The 16,216-nt window shown below is 35.3% G+C and overlaps 1 long non-coding RNA gene across 8 annotated transcripts; it reads right to left on the bottom strand.

The window, feature by feature from the left end:
* Positions 1–1,707: 1,707 nt before the first annotated feature.
* Positions 1,708–11,021, bottom strand: LOC113674816 (uncharacterized). Of its 8 annotated transcripts, none has more exons than XR_003446549.2 (6): positions 10,783–11,021; positions 7,735–8,043; positions 7,061–7,125; positions 6,259–6,437; positions 5,546–5,640; positions 1,708–2,174 (listed from the first exon to the last, which is right to left on the bottom strand). It is a non-coding gene; the product is annotated as an uncharacterized LOC113674816 (long non-coding RNA). The 8 variants fall into 8 exon arrangements; XR_016184057.1 differs by having other exon boundaries at positions 1,708–2,185; positions 6,259–6,425; XR_003446546.2 differs by having other exon boundaries at positions 6,259–6,425.
* Between the last annotated feature and the right edge of the window lie 5,195 nt (positions 11,022–16,216).

Genomic DNA, 16,216 nt, shown 5'->3' with positions numbered 1-16,216 from the left:
GGTAGAAATGCTGCAGAGTTTTTTCGAGAAACAGATCTAATAGAAATTTACCATTATTTAGACCAGTACAAATTGACAAAGAAATGTATGTTTTCATATTTTGAGAATTCATTCATTCGATGAAAAGAACGAAGGAAAATTATTTTCCAAAGAGTTGAAAAACAGTTTTACAGTTCGGACGAAAATCAACGCGAACATAAGAACCTATGTTTTGAAAAATAAACAATGAAGACAACTATTGAAAAACATTAGGAAGAACAAGAAAATTGAATAAACCTTGCTATTACTTTGCTCTCAACCGTTTGAAATTTCAGTCAGCTAAGTTTATTTTTCCGGACAAACGTGCAAATCAGAAAAGCAAATTACACGATTGCCGGTTTAATTCAATGATTTGCCGAACCAAGAGAGTTGTGTTGTGTTTTCTCTAATGATGAAGAATAACATGGAACTGTAGAACATACGAATGTAGACATTCTAATAAATAAATTGACATCTTTGTACAAAGCTAGTTGATTATATCACACCGAAGTGCGAAACAAAAATGCAAAGTAGTTATGTCCAAATTCACGTTTCAGTTTTGTGTCCTTGTGATAAAAAACTAGTACCTTTTTAATTCATATATCGTGATGGTCGACTTTTTGCTCTTCCGACCAGGCATTTGGTTTTAAAATAGTTAATTAACTAAATCATTTACTCCTTATTTTAAGTGGGAGAAAGATCTTATGGGCCGTCGCTCAGTGTAACGCAGGAATACAGGAAAAAAATAACATTGCCAAACATTTGTAGTTTCATCTTACAATCAAGTTTACTATTGCAATAAAACAGAAACTGAAAAGGTGGAAAAATTTGCTGTAATCGTACCAAAAATGAAGCTTAATTGTCATTTGTCTCGCTCTTGTGACTAAAATAAAATTAAGACTTTAAGGCGAATTTAGTTTAAGAAACTTGGAGCCCAATTGTGAGTTGTCTGAGCCTTGACGGCTGAAATCAAATTCAAAGATTTGCTACAAAACTTGAAAACTATTTTGATTTTTCGCATTGCTTCGCAAGTTTAGTTTAAAATCTTGGATAAATGTATCTCATCCTTTTCCAACCTGTGTCCTGTGTTACATTCGTCGGCTTTAGAGATAGATATTTTTCTCCGAAAAAGTTTTATGGCAAGCTTTAGGCTTAAAAAAAAATTGGTTGGTATGAACTGGCATATAAATTTGATTGGAATATCCAGTTCTGATTGGGCTCTCTATAGCTTGCCAAGATGCTTTTTCGTTTACAACTTCCATACATCATCTCGTGCAAAGAATCGTAGATCAAAAAGGCAAGGGAAGACATCGTTGAGTCAGAATTTCTTTTGAAAGAAATGAAATTTTCTGAACTGTGTTGATTTGTTTTTTACATGTAGAAAAATTGGCGTTTACCTCTATTTTTTTTTTGCACGAGATGCTGTTAATTATTTTTTTGGCGGGAAATTTTAAAGAAAGTCTTGTTAAAATTTTTGCCGAAAATGATGACAGGGGAAACTCTGTGCAAATTGGCCCAAATTTTCCCGCCAAAAGTCTTAGTATATATGTACAAAAAAATTTTTCTTGACACCTTTTCATCATTTAATTGAAAATTAACTTGTAATTAGAGAGAATTTAAAACAAATAAAAGCTTTGCCGAATATGAATGTTTCGTAGCTTAGCTTATTGAGTGAAAAGGAAGACAAAGTGGAAATAAAGATGAAGTTTATTAACTTAACTATATTCGCTTGTGTACAACTTCGATCAACAAAAAAAAAAAAAAAAATGGCGCATGCGTATTTTTAGGCGCCGATTTTTCTAAGTCTTTTGGCGGGAAAATAAACCACATCTGAACAGATGTTAGTTACAGACTAAATAAAAAATTGGCGCATGCGTAGTTAAAGGTACCCGTATTTTTTCTAAGTTTTTTGGCGGGTAAATTAAAAATTTTTAAGCGGTCCATGCCATGGATATTAGGCCGACAAATAAAATTTCAAAGTCCAACAAAAACGCGTCACACCATTTGCTCACGTTTGGCTTCAAGTCGTCGACTTTGGTGAATGTCTCTTAGTTGACTCGCTGCATCTTGGAAGAAATGGGCTACATTTGTTTTCTACCTCTGGATAAATATTGTCTTACAGCCTTTTCTTGTTTTTTATTCGTGCATCTGTCGACCTGCAAGTAAACTAAATAAATCGATAAATTAAAAAATGAAACTAAACTTAAATAAATTTTGCCAAGCCGTGATGATTTAGTGTGGGTCGCTTATAGACACATCAACGTTTAAACCATTAGCAATGTACAATAATTATAAATCAACGTTTAAAACCTCCGGTGTTGAAGCGCTCCGTAAAGGAAAGACAAAGTGAACGCGACTCGGATTTACCGATATATTCAATATTTCAGCCGATAAATGTTCTCATCTATTGTTGAAATGAAATTAGGTTTCATACTTGCGTTCAGACATTGAGTTCTTCATGTTTGAGTAAACAGGACAAATATATAAACAGTTCACAATCTCTTAGTAAACAGGTTAAACTTCTTGCATTCCAGTAATAACTCTCTAACTGTTTGCTAGCTATTCCTCTGAGATCATCATGCCGGAATGTAAATACTAATTATGCGATTTGATTTTCAATTACAATTTATAATTATATTTCTTAGCGCTTGTTTCGTCCGTTCAAAAACTATTTCAAGTTACGAAAAACTGTGCTCTTCCTTACATTTACGATTAAGAAAAAAAAAACAAAAAAAGAAAAACGGTCGCAGAATCCAAAAATTATCGCAAGCTTGCTGTACGTGAAAATTGTGAGTAATATTTCAATGACAGTAAGACTGACTTCTCTTTTTTGTCAAACTGTTGCTTGGCAACGCGATGTAAGAATGTGATCGAGGTGGCAGGATACAGATCACGCTTTTAGTTCACAGTGAATAGGCGATACTACAGAACCGGATTGTAATAAGCAATTTTGCCTTAGGAAGGGTGCGGCCTTGATTCGACGATTAAAGAAAGTTAAATAAAATAAAATAAAATTAAAATTAAAATTTAAAAAAAAAAAAAAAATTAAACATGTACGGCGCAACTAGGTAAACTTCGCTATCCTTAGAAAGTTAACGAGACGGTGAAATTTTAAACAAGTGTATGTGTCACATAATATTTACAAAATGATTTGCCGTAATTGATGTCTGACTTTTAACAAATATAGTTAACAATCTAGTTTTTTTTTTCATAATGAACCCTAAAGTTTCACAACGATTCCCATAACATCCATAGGCCTTCTACGCCTAAAGAAAAGTCGACTAAATAGAAAAACCGAGGGAAAGATTACGAAAAGGAGACAGGTTCGAAACTTTACGCATGTTCAGGTATCGATCTTTATGACGTAACGTTTTGGAGTTCTCTCATAGCGTTTCCTTCGGTAGATTTTCCTGAGATTTGATGGAGAGTTTTACACATTTGTGCCTTTCCTATTGCAAATAAATGAAAATGAATTCATGGGGAAATTTTTGTGGAGGGAGGGGGGGGGGGGGAGGGGCAGCAAACAAATATTTGCAAAAAGCGAAGATACTGCCTTTATAACCCCGACTATTTTTTCGGACTCTGGACAAATTTCATATTTGTGAATTGTGTAAGATTTCAACGATGAAAATTGGAAAAAAAATAAAATCAAAGCCAAAATTACCACTAGTGAACACCTTCCTCTGTAGCGTTTTAGCATAATAACGAAAACCTTCATATTAGTATTAACTAAAGATAACAATAGCCTGCCTTTTTTTTCTCCTTGAAAACACATCGCTGGCACGCGCGCCATAATCAGACTAAAACTCCTTGGAGCCACCTTCATCGAGTAACTACCCGATACCTCTAAATACTACTTCAATTCAATCATACTTCTCTATTCAATCAGTCTTTTAGGTTGTCGCACAAGATAGTAGACTGAAATACATCAAATAATTTCATTTAACTAAGACTGAAGATGAACCTCTGAGCCCCAACGTGCACTGAATCAGTTTTGGAGAGGCAACTGTTTTTATTTAGTTTTTGGCCACAATAACAAACTACTGTAGGCTGCATCTATGTTCGAATTCCTTACTAAATACTAAATGGTTTTAGAGAATAAAAAGAAAATTTGCGTAAAGGTGACAGATTCGATAGTCTACGCATGCTTAGATATCGATCTTGGCAAAGTTCTATTCCATTACGTAATGTTTTGCGACAAAGATCTTTCGAGTAAGAGTTATCGCGTTTCCCTAAGAATTGCTGGACTGCTATACATATTTTTGCCCTTCCGAGTGCCTGTTTACGAAAAAGTTCACAAGACAGCTTTTGAAATAGAGGAAGAAGACACAAAATTGCAAATAGCGAGGAAACTGCCTTTGGAACCGCTATTTTTTCGGCTTTTAAATTATCGGCAGGAAAGTTTTCATAAATTGTGAAAAATTTTAAAAATTGTGAGAGATTTCACTGAAGTGAATCGTAGAAAATCAAAGGCAAAGCCAAATTATCGCTGGCGAGCGGCCCCCTTCGTAGAGCCATAGCTTGATAACGTAAATCATTTTGATAATATTTACAACAGCAAACGATAGTTCGAACCTTGCTCGTTGCCTTTTCATAGCTTTTAGTAACCTTGAAATGCGAAAACATAAAAATTTTTTAGAAAAATATTGCGCTGACGCGCGCCAACATTGAACAAAAACCCTATAGAGTCTCTTTAAATTGGTTTTGGCCTCAATAACTGAGATTTTAGAAGTTAACTTTCAAGAATTTCTTTAAATTCTGTAAATCTCATCAGCTAATGATTAAATGTAATAAAATTAAATGTAATAAATATTTGCGAACAAAGCATCTTTTTCTTGAGCATGCTATTTTCTTTATTTTTAGCTACAAAGGCTTAAAACCTGACGTCTGAACTTGAAAGGCTAGACACTTGAAAATTGAACTTCAAAGGTTTTATTGGATGAGGTAAATGGTTGTAATTTTGTCCAAAAACCATCAAACTTATCGGGGGTTTAAAATAGAACACGAAAAAAAAATTGAAATATAGCAGTTATTACAGAATAAGAAAGTTAGACTCAAGGTTTTTACGGAAATAAAGTACCCAATATCTAATTTTGAAAAGAAATCGTGGGAGCATCAAACATTTTTGAGACCTTATATCAATCCTTAACAAACGTTTAAGAAGCAACGACTTTGAAATATGCTGAATTTGGTTTTAACTGTAAGAGCTTTACAATTACTGAGATTTTAGACTTTTAGACTCTAGTATTTTATCATCAACAAAAACAACAAGGGAGTATTGACTACTTTACCTAACGACTGAAAATCACCTCGATCAAAGAGAAACTCACCGGAAATAAAACATGCATTAAAGAAAACTAACTCATTTCTTTGTTTGTAGTTTTCCTCAATTTTTTTACTCTGGGTAGATTTTAATTGCAGACATTTCGATAAACCCAGGATGAAACGTTAATTACAGACCAGCAGACCAGACTTGAATGCGCTGATAGCTAATTCGTCAAACCAATCAAACGAGCAAGTAACTCACGTTTTAGTAAGTTGCCTTGTCTTCCTTTCCTCCCTTGAATTCAATTCGATTTAGCCTTGATTTGGTGACAGCCTCATTCCGTGCCTAACGCTGTCCTGATGAGAGAAATTTGTGTTTTAGAAACCTGCATACCTATTTTAAGGTAATAACTTTTTTTAATGTTAATGATGAGGATCAATGTCGAGACCATTAAAGCCATCAGATTTGCGATTGACAATTTTCATGTCTCTAATTGAACAAATTCAACATGAAATTTCATTTCCTTCTCTTGGTAAATGCTCTGTGGCATAAAACAAGGATCGCTAAGCTAAATTTGACTCCTGGCACCCAACTTAAAAAAAAACAAGGGTTAGCACAAAAATTATAGACAGCTCGACTCTCTTTTCTTTGACGGGTTTTGGAAGCAGGGGTAATTTCAGGTGCGTTAGAACAAATCTAACGTTAAATATACTGATGTGAAGGAAACTGTATACAGCATAAATATAAGTGAAGAGGTAAAAAAAAAATGTAAGATATTGAGCGATCAAACAATTAAACGACAGGTCCTCTCAAGAACTGTCATGGCGGCTACTTCTGAAGATTTGACTTAAACTGAACTGAACATGCTCTTCCTTTTTACATTTAACCCTTAGATATTAATTTTACCAGTGCAACAAAAGGAAACACGAACGCTATATTTCTATCCAAAAAGTACTGGTACAAAAGTTATTCACCTTGAGAAAAGTTGTGACAAAAGGACATTCATCCATCCTTCTTCGTCGTCGAATTCAAACCACTCGCTTCAGCAGACTCGAAGAAACACTCTCATCGACGCCTTGGCAGAATGGATGATATGCAAGGTATTTGGGTTGAAATGACGCATTTCCCGGCCACAGAGAAGCTAAAAGAGACACTGACATTTCTTTAACTTCGTAAGAGTCTTTCCACGTGCAAGAATAATCTCAAATATGAATATTGATGTTTCAAAATTATTTGTGATTCAAATCAGTTTTCCGACGGATAGCCATCGGAGGGCCCTTCGTTAACTTTCGTTAAATTTTAAAAAGACACAGGATAACTAGCAATAGGATGATTTTCATCTCGATTCAGCTGAGTTCAACAAAGATGAATTGAAGGAATACTTCATCGAACTCTGTTGAACTTGAACTTACCAAAAAAAATCAATCATTTACAACCTGATTACTTGAACTATCTGTAATGTCTATCTGTCTTTCGTTTCTCTTGGTGTTTCGATTAAAAGGTATTATACAGTATTTCAACCTTCAATATGTCGAAGAAATACGTTAAAGATAAAGGAAAACTGAGCTGTATTTTGCAACTTGAGAAAATAAAACTTCACAAAATCTGCATGGGATTTGGATAAAAACGGACTAATGACGTAAAAATATGGCTCGATACGAGCCTGAAGTGAGTTAGCCCCCCTAAACACCCCCCCACCCCCCACCCTCAATGCGCCCATATCCGTATTCAAGTCTCCTTAGTACAAATCAAATCATTTATTTCGAAGCTACGTACCTATTGTGGCCATAAAACGCCGCGAAAATGTTCCAGTCTTTTTCTTCCATTCTTGATCAAACGATCTTATACAAAGAACAAATAAATAAATGGGGAAGCGGATTTAGTATTGAAGATGATAAGCGTTCTAATACAAGGGGGTAAGTTTCTAAAGAAACTGGTGCTGCGTCGGTGGAAGAGTATAACAAGGTAATTTGGTTTATCAACTGAGTTGATATTACGTAAATTGGCCACCGTAAAGAGTTTGAAAATTGACCTTTCGAACGTTAACCCTTCGTTAGAGTGAAAAAGGGCTAACGCTTGGAACGTTAGCTTGAGAAAACCCAATTAACTTGTTATACTAACCCTTTCACTCCCACAAGTGACCAAGACAGAATTTCTCCTTACAATATCAATACAATATCAAGCAGGTAGGTGATGAGAATAAAGAAAAATATCAATTATGGGATTTTTAGTTGATCCAATACTAAATTCTCTGAACTAACGCCATAAGAGCTGTATGGCAGACAATAAGGAGAATTACTAATGAGATCTTGGGGGTGAAAGGGTTAACAACATTCAGTCGGAGTTGATCGTCCGAAGGAAAGTCTTCATCGACACTCTTTTCCCATAGGAATAAACTGAGGTGAATTGCCTTGCCAAATAAAAAGAAGAATTTAAATACGCAAGCAGACCTCCAAGACGACGGACGCAGTTCCTTACAACAGCATCAATATTTGCCAAGTCTCGTGGAAGAGAATCATAATGTTTCTTCCATTTTTTCTATTTTGTAAACTCTTTTCGTCTTTCAATAACTCTCGGTTACACATCTCAAACCGTCTACTGACTTCGATCAAACTTTTTCATTTTTTGAGGGATGTCCTCCACGAGGGGCTCGCCACAATCCGGTCTCTGCATGAAGAGGAGGTCCAGTGATGACTGCTCAACCGTGACTTTTGGTAAGATCTCCGTAAAACCACATACTTGCTTATGCTCTCTGTTCTCTGAAAAGAGAAAACAGAATGGGAATAACAATAGATTGCCTTTCGATGTACGACTTTGTTCTTAGAATATAAGTAAAAAACTTCATGCCGATGGACGGGTGAACCACAAATTTTGCATTTGACAAGTATTCATATCTCCAGTTTATTTTTTGTTGCTCCTGTCATATTCATAACAATTGGCTGCTACATGCTTGGTCTCTTTCTAAAGATAGCAAACTTTTTGCTTTGGTTTGGAAAGATCAAATGGATATGGAAATCCTCAAGGACAAGTAACAGTTTGACTCTAGACTAGTGTTTTGAAGAATCTTGTAAGAATCTTTACAAAAGTTTTAAGTTTGTCTAAGAGTTTGGTAAGAATCATAATTTTAAGATCAGTAAAAATTTAAAATGTTCTTGACAAGATTTCATCAAGTTTATCCCCAGTACATTCCTGAGTAACTTGGAATGCATATTCTGTTCTTTACACGACAGAGCATGATGCATATGGCTTAAAACCTGGCACATGTAATATCAAAAATCCTACCTCCAAAAGGAGGTCATAAAGTCAAGTAAGCTTCTATAGTGCACAAATTTAAGACCTGATAACACAATACTAACACAGTTGCTTGCTAAAGGTAATTTTTCCACTGGAATAATGGTATTAACAGATTAAATTTGGACAGACATTTCACATTACATTTGATGATTGAGTATGAAATACACTGAACAGCTAGTTTAAAATAATTACTAATCGTAATCATAAGGAGTGTCTTGAAAGGTGATGAAACCTTTCCCTTCCTTGCCTTGAACATAAAGATACCTACTGATAATGTTACCACATTTTACAAGCAAGAGACTTTTGCTTTCATGATCCTGGAGAAAATGTTGTCCAATTAAGTTGGGATAAACAATTTCCTTCAGGACTACATCCTGTGGTGGAAGAAAGTCTTGGCAAAAATTCAATCTAGTCAAGCCATACTCCATGACCAATGCATAGGCATCATTCTGGTAGGTCATGTAGCAAATCACTCAACCAAAAAAAGCATTAAGGATTCGGGTTGATAAAACTGAAAGGAAAACTTACCTTTCACAGCATATAGAACACTGACAAAATCACACAACTGTATTTTCAGGTGGTTGAGTGTTTATTAGAGTCATGAAATAACTATGTGTGAAATCACTTGTGTTTTGAATAAATTAGTTAAGAGCCTAGTGATAACAGTGTGCCTTAAGAGTCAGCTAGTGAATATAGCTACCATACCATTCAGTTTTTCAATTAAAATACAAAAAAAGAAAAAACATCAAATGACAACAACAATCAGTAAAGAACATCATTATGAAATCATACATGTGAACTGCAGATAAAGAAGTGAATAATTAAAAGCAATCTCCACAGTAATGAATACTACTCAAGCAGCAGTGAAAACAAGATCTGAAAAAAATTCAGGCCTGTGTGCAATTACTGCTTGCTTATGTATCAACCAAAAAATGTGAATAAAATGCACCAAAAATTGCATGCAATTGCAAATTTTAAAAATTGTGTGCATCAAAAAATCGCACTTGCATGTGTATGCTTGAAACATCTGCCTCTCTAGTATGTATGAGATAGTCCTTTTGTTTTCTATTTTTGGCAGTTTATCATTTTAACCCTTTAATCGCTGAGAGTGATCAGCATCTAATTTTTCATTTTAATATCACCCATGAATCAAACATCAAAATCATGAGCATAAAGGAAATGACAATTAACTGAAGAACCTCTCGATTGTTACACAAATTCTCCTTGTAAGCACATTAGGAAATGTAGAGAGAACAGTATGGAGAATATTCATACTGATGTTAGGGTGTAAAGGCTACAATGTAATAGCACTAAAATACTACACAACTACCAACAACAAGCAAACTTGTTTGTTTCAATCACTATTTTAACTGACCTTCCCAATATGCTGTTACCAATGTGACTTAGTAATCAAAATATATAAATGATTTACCATTTTCCAGTGGAATTTTTTAATAAAAATAGCTATTTCTCACTTTGTACAACAAAACATTCATCACAATGGGATGGGAATTTGTTCAAAATATATTTATCCTCAGTGTGTTTATAACTTGGTAGAATTAACTAAATCGCCCATTTGTAACCAGTTGTCACCTTCTGGATGCAAATTAAACCCAAGCACGAATGCTTATTTTATAGCTTTTATCATCGGTGAACATGCTGTTCTTGAAAACTGGTTCATTCATATCCACATTTATATAAACACTAATTAGTTTTACTTGCTTATTTTTATGGTGCTGTGTTACAGTAAGGTTACCTGTCGCTACTACGTTTTGTTCTGACTCGTGTGCAAATTTTTCATTGGAAACCGGATTTGCTTCTTGTTTCAATATTTGTCAAATCATTGATTGATGTTCACCAAATTGCTCGAAAAAAAGGGTCTGTTTTTAAAGATCTTGACATTATTCAGTTGACATGGATAGAAATGGATAACTAGCTAAAATGGGTTCTTTTTAAGGTATTTCATGTACGTAGTTTTATATAACTACGAATTTTTACTTTTTGTAAAAGAATAGACACGGGATCGAGCAAAGCTTCCTTGGAAATATTTGAATTCCCGCATTGACTAAGGCTTTGATTAGCTTGATAAGGCACTTAATTATAATCGAATAATTTAAACAGTGTGCTGTACAGTAAAATGAACTGTGAGGTAATATGTAATTTGAGGTTCACTTAACCTATCATTAGCTGTTTACTACATGTACCTGTGCCATTCAGGATGTGAGTTCGCATGAACTCTTTCAAGTCCTTGTCTGGTTGTACATTCCTGTGACCATTCCTTCATACATATATGACCAGACCGAAGAAAAACATAATTTCCAACTAAAGAGAAGCTTAAGGAGCGTTCTCTTTCAAGTTTTGAAGTCATAATAAAAGTGAGTAATTTTCCAGCACTCTTCTCCAAACATGCCGCCATGTTGGATTTCCCTTGTTTGTACCCAGTCTATTATCCCCGCACGGTTTACAGAGCCTGAGGGAGCCGTTGAAAAGCCAACATGATCTCGAGACCGAAATTACGATTATCGTTATTTCTAAATTGGCACCAAATTTATGGATATAGTAATTTCGTGGCACTCTTTACCAATGCTCTTTACACGTGTTAAATAAAGAGAAGGACTCGGTTCCACTGTCTTACAACATTCAAGATGGCGGAGGAAAGGGGTAAATGTGCGTTCAGTTGTGATCAGCATGATCTCGACACCAAAATAACGATTATCGTTATTTCTAAATTGGCCCTGAAATAACGAATATCATAATTTCAGTGCATGTCTGAGATATTCGGGCTCGAAGCTTGGGAACTAGTATTCAGGGAAAGATAAAATGGCGGCTTACGGCGGCGAAGGAAATCTCAGTAGTTTAATATTTAGCGTGAAAAGGCTTGGGTGTTGTGATCTGGTTCTCAAGTAAAAAAAAAATCACGGTCTGCAATGGCCCTACCACCTTTTGAACAACAAGAAAACATTGAAACGGTGGTAAAAAGCAGCAAGTTTCGAAGTCTAAACGAAAGATGGGTAAGCTGAGTTTCAGTCAAATATCATGACATTTGGGATGTAATTTCGATACCGAATAAATAGTTCTACATGGTTATACACGCATAGGATTCTGTTGCGTTCACGTGAAGGCCATTTCAGCCATTCCTGCCACTTGTAAGTGGCAGGAAATAAAAGATATGTATAGTTGTTTCGTATTGAAGCCCTGTGAAATCAAAAATTTGATTTATTTCTTCTTTGTTTTAGGTGGTCATTATCCATTACTTTTGGAAGTCGATGCTGATGAGAAAGAAAAAATGTTTATGATTATTTCTTCTCTCGAACATTTTACTATTTAGGTACCAAATAATCTTGATACTGAAGACTATTGCATCCTATTATGAAAAATGTACCCCTGATTGCTTTGTCAACATGTATGATGTAATATACCTTGAGATTTGTGGGATTTTCACATGTAAACTAGAAATACCTGTAGAGGGTAATGATGTACTTAATGCAAAGTGTTTTGGTACAAAGTCTGCTTTGCTGTAATCTACCTGAAGGTGCTTTTTATATGCTAGTAACACTTGCACAGCCCAGTCAAAATGTTCTTTAGTAGTAGTCAAGCTGGCTGTTGTAATTATAGGCAGCAGAGGCCAAACCTCATCCTGAAAAGCAGTCTGAAAGGTGTGAAGTCAGTGGAAGATACTTCATTGTAGGTGGCCAAATTGCAGGCTGTCAGCCCATTTTGAGTGAGTAGTTAAACTCAAGATCGGCTATTTTAACAAGGCTTATATTCTGTATTAATTTGAAGTGTTACTTTTATGTTTCTTATTTTGCAGTAAGTGGGCTTGTTGTGGCTATTTTTCTCTCAAACATTTTTTTCAGCTTAGTCAAAACGTTTTTTAGAAGTAGGCAAGCTGGCTATAGTAACAGAAGGTAGAGACCAAACCTTGTCCAGACTAGATGCCCAACAAATGTTCTGTGTGGAAAGCCAAATCCCTGGTTACCGGCACATTTTGACTAGGCTATTTGTTATTTAGCTACTCTTATTATTAAAGATTACTGCATTGCTTTTTAATAATTTGCTGCCAATTGTATGCTGTATATAGCTTATGATTTGTGTGATTTTCAAGAGTAAATTAGAAATACCTGAAGATGGTAATGATGTACTAGATAACGTACTTGATGCAAAGCAATTTTGGCACAAAGTGTATGCCTTGTCCTCAGGTGATTTTAACATGCTAATAAGATTTGTTATTCAAATAATATACATCAGCTGGAATGGGAATATTGAAAGAAAAATAATAATATTTAACCATAACAAGTTTTGGTTTTATGTCCAAATTAAGCACTTAGTTGAAGATCACTGCACTGATCAGGCCCCGAAGGCCAAAAAAGAGCTGTCTGCTGTTAGTTTAATTTTTGTCATTTCTATTGATTTATTTTATTTATCAATGTTTCTTTGAGTTATAATTCATTGACCTCTTTCAATAGTGCAGGTTCGCTCTTGTAACCTAATCCCACATGTATGTATGTACAATCTCAGTTGAAATTTTGAGTGGCAGGCAAGCTGGCAATAGTAATAGGCAGCAGAGGCCAAATCTTGTCCTGAATAGAAGTCTGACATGTGTGAAATTGGCAGCTATTTCATTGTAGGTGGCCAAATTGTTGGCTGCAGCACATTTTGACCTGGCTGATTGTGTGTGTGTTATGTATGTGTTCTTCTTTTTAGGTGTTAAACAGGTCAAAGTACCGAAAAAAACCTCTGTGATAACTTGGTAGTCTAAGATGTAAAAATTTTTAATAATGAGGTAAAGCTTGATCATTCTTAAGAGTTTGCATCTGTTCTAAAAGTTTTGGGGAGAGTTAGGGGAGCATTATTTATACAAATGTATTTAAAAAGTAACAAAAAAATAAAAAGAACTAGGGCAAAATCCCAATTTGCTTTAAAAGTTTATTTTATTAAGAGCATAATTCTGGATATAGCTTGGGATTTGTGTGATTTTCACAAATTGTTAGGTTGTTATGTAAACTTAATTTACAGGAACCTTGTTAGTTTTCAGCTTCAAGAACAAGTACATAATTGCAGGAAAAGCTTGAAGCTTGAAAAATTGACTGATGAAACTGGAACAGATGTCATGAGATTTGTACAATAGGTTGGCCTGGGAGGGACCAAGAATTAAAGAATTCATTGATTCTCTTACACCTTTTGTCTGCATAGTGTGCTTCTGTAGAGCTTAGTTATTGCTGTAGAAAACCTTTTTGGAGGGTCCTTGAGATCACTCACTTTTGAGCTAGTTGCCCCTAGGGAAGGGGATATCTGTACTTATTATCTCCCTGGGGGGGGGGTGAAGGGTTAAAGACTGATTCTTCTCCAGTAGCCACAAGTACCCCTGCATATGGAAATTTTGAACACTATTAAAGGGCTAGTACCCTCATTTCATACTTGAATTTCTAATTTAGTGTAAGTTATGACAAATAATGAATGTAAATTCATCTTGGTTGTACAGGTTATATCCAGCAGTTCTTAAAAAAAAATAAAAAGGTATTTTTCTGAATTAAAAAAAAAGTGTTCTTGCTTCAAAGTAAGTGCATGATATGTCATTCAATTAATGCTCTAGCAGAGTTTTTGTTTGAAATGCCAAAATCAACTTCATGAGTAAGGACAAAAAAAAAAGGCAATAAGCAAATGTTCCTCTGTATCCTTTATGTCAATTTGGGCTGAAAAACAGGTTTTTTTCCTTTTGCAAAAATTAGCTTATTTCACGACCAAAAACGATGCAAACAAGCTGAAACGTTATGTTTTCAGCAAAACAGCGATAGAATCTGCGAAAAAACAATGGAGACAAGCTAACACACAGTATTCTCAGTAAAATTTGGGCAAACAAAACCTTAAAAACCAAAAAAAAAAAACAATTGCGCTGACTTACCCATTTTTTGCCAAGATAACTGCCAAAACACTGAAAACTAGCTTGAAACTACATGTTTTTCACAAGATCGCGACGAAATCTGTCTAAAAACTCCAAAATACGGCAGAAATGTACGATTTTTGCAAAATTTTTCGCTAAAGTTGACAAAAACACTAAATTCGACTGAAAAACACGTTTGTTTTTTTTGCAAAAATAAGCTTATTTCAGTTTTAAAAACGCTGCAAAAAATGTTCTCAACAAAATAGTTTAAGAGTCTGTGGGAAAACACAAAAACCAAGCTTAAACCAAGTGTAAATTGATAAAAAGGCCCGAATTGCGCATTTTGGCAGTTATTTTGGCAAAAAATGGTATATTTTGATTTTAAGCAAACTTTCAAGTAGTTGTTAAAGTTTAGAGCCAAACACAATACCAAAAAAAAATTGGATGTTTTCAGAAAAAATTGTGACCCTCAGCCTAATCATAATCCCACCCTACCCAAGCCCTAACTCTAGCTGCGAGCTATCCTAACCCTAACCCTAACCCCGGGTTAGGGTTAGGGCTCGGGTTAAGAACGGAACTTTTCACTCCAGTCAAAATGATGCAACTGGTTAACATGGTCCAACCAGCCAAAACAAGATAAAATGGTTTAAACGGTGAAAAGATTTTAAATACGTGACATGGTCCAATCGGAAGAAACGATCTCACTTAGTAAAATGGTGCGACTGGTTAACATGATCCAACTTGATAAAATGATGCCAATATCTAAAATGGACAAACTGGTTTAAATAATCCAACCAGTTGAAATGGTCTAACTGGATAATGCATGTGTAACCAGTGAAATTGGTTCAAATAATTCAGGTAAGGATGGTAACATTAGTTAAAAAGATCCAGCATATTACAGTGGTTCAACTGGTAAAAATAATCATCCAACTACTAAAAGTTATTAAACCCCAATCAAAATTAATCCAACCGCTTCAAATAATCTAACTGGTCAAAATTCTTCAGGTGGTTATTTAAGTGAAAAAGGTGACAAAATCTTCTTAAAAATATTTTTGAAGAGGCTTACACCCTTACCCTAAACACTAACCCTACCCCCAAACCCTAACCCCAAACCTTCACCCTAGCCCTAACCTCAACCGCAGACCCTCTCACCCTAACACTAAGCCTAAACCCTAACCCTAACCCTAGCCCCACACCATAACCCTAAAACCTAACCCTAAACCCTAAACCCTAACCTATAGCCCTTAACCTAGACCTAACCCTAACCCCAACCTTCTCTATCTATCCTGTAAGTGTACCAGTCGGCCTATCGTTTGTTTTTCAGTAAACTTTCAAGTAGTTACTGACATTTACAAACACAATACCAAAAACCCTGCAATTGAATGCTTGTAGAAAAATATTAACGCCAACCCTAAGCATAGCCTTATCCTAGCCTTAACCCTAATTCTAACACTAAACCCCGCTAACTCTAAGCATAATTTTACCCTAGCCCTAACCCTGATTGTAACACTAAACCCCTCTGACCCGAAGCAACCCAAACTCTAACCCTAACCAGGTAATGGGCTCCTGCCCTAACCCTATCCTCAACCCTGACTTAAACCCTTTACCATAGCTTAGGATTGGTTTGGGGTTCGGGTTAGGTTTAGGATAGCACAGAGTTAGAGTGAGCACAGGACGAAATAGCATGATTCCGTAATTCGGAAAAATGAAACTCTATGTTTCCACATCATTCACTTCTTCCTTGGACCTGTTATGTT

This window comes from Pocillopora damicornis, chromosome 2 (assembly GCF_964200805.1).
Source record: "Pocillopora damicornis chromosome 2, jaPocDami1.2, whole genome shotgun sequence".
Classification (NCBI taxonomy): domain Eukaryota; kingdom Metazoa; phylum Cnidaria; class Anthozoa; order Scleractinia; family Pocilloporidae; genus Pocillopora; species Pocillopora damicornis.
The sequence above is the reverse complement of the archived record's forward strand: the minus strand, read 5'-3'. Positions and strand labels throughout refer to the sequence as shown.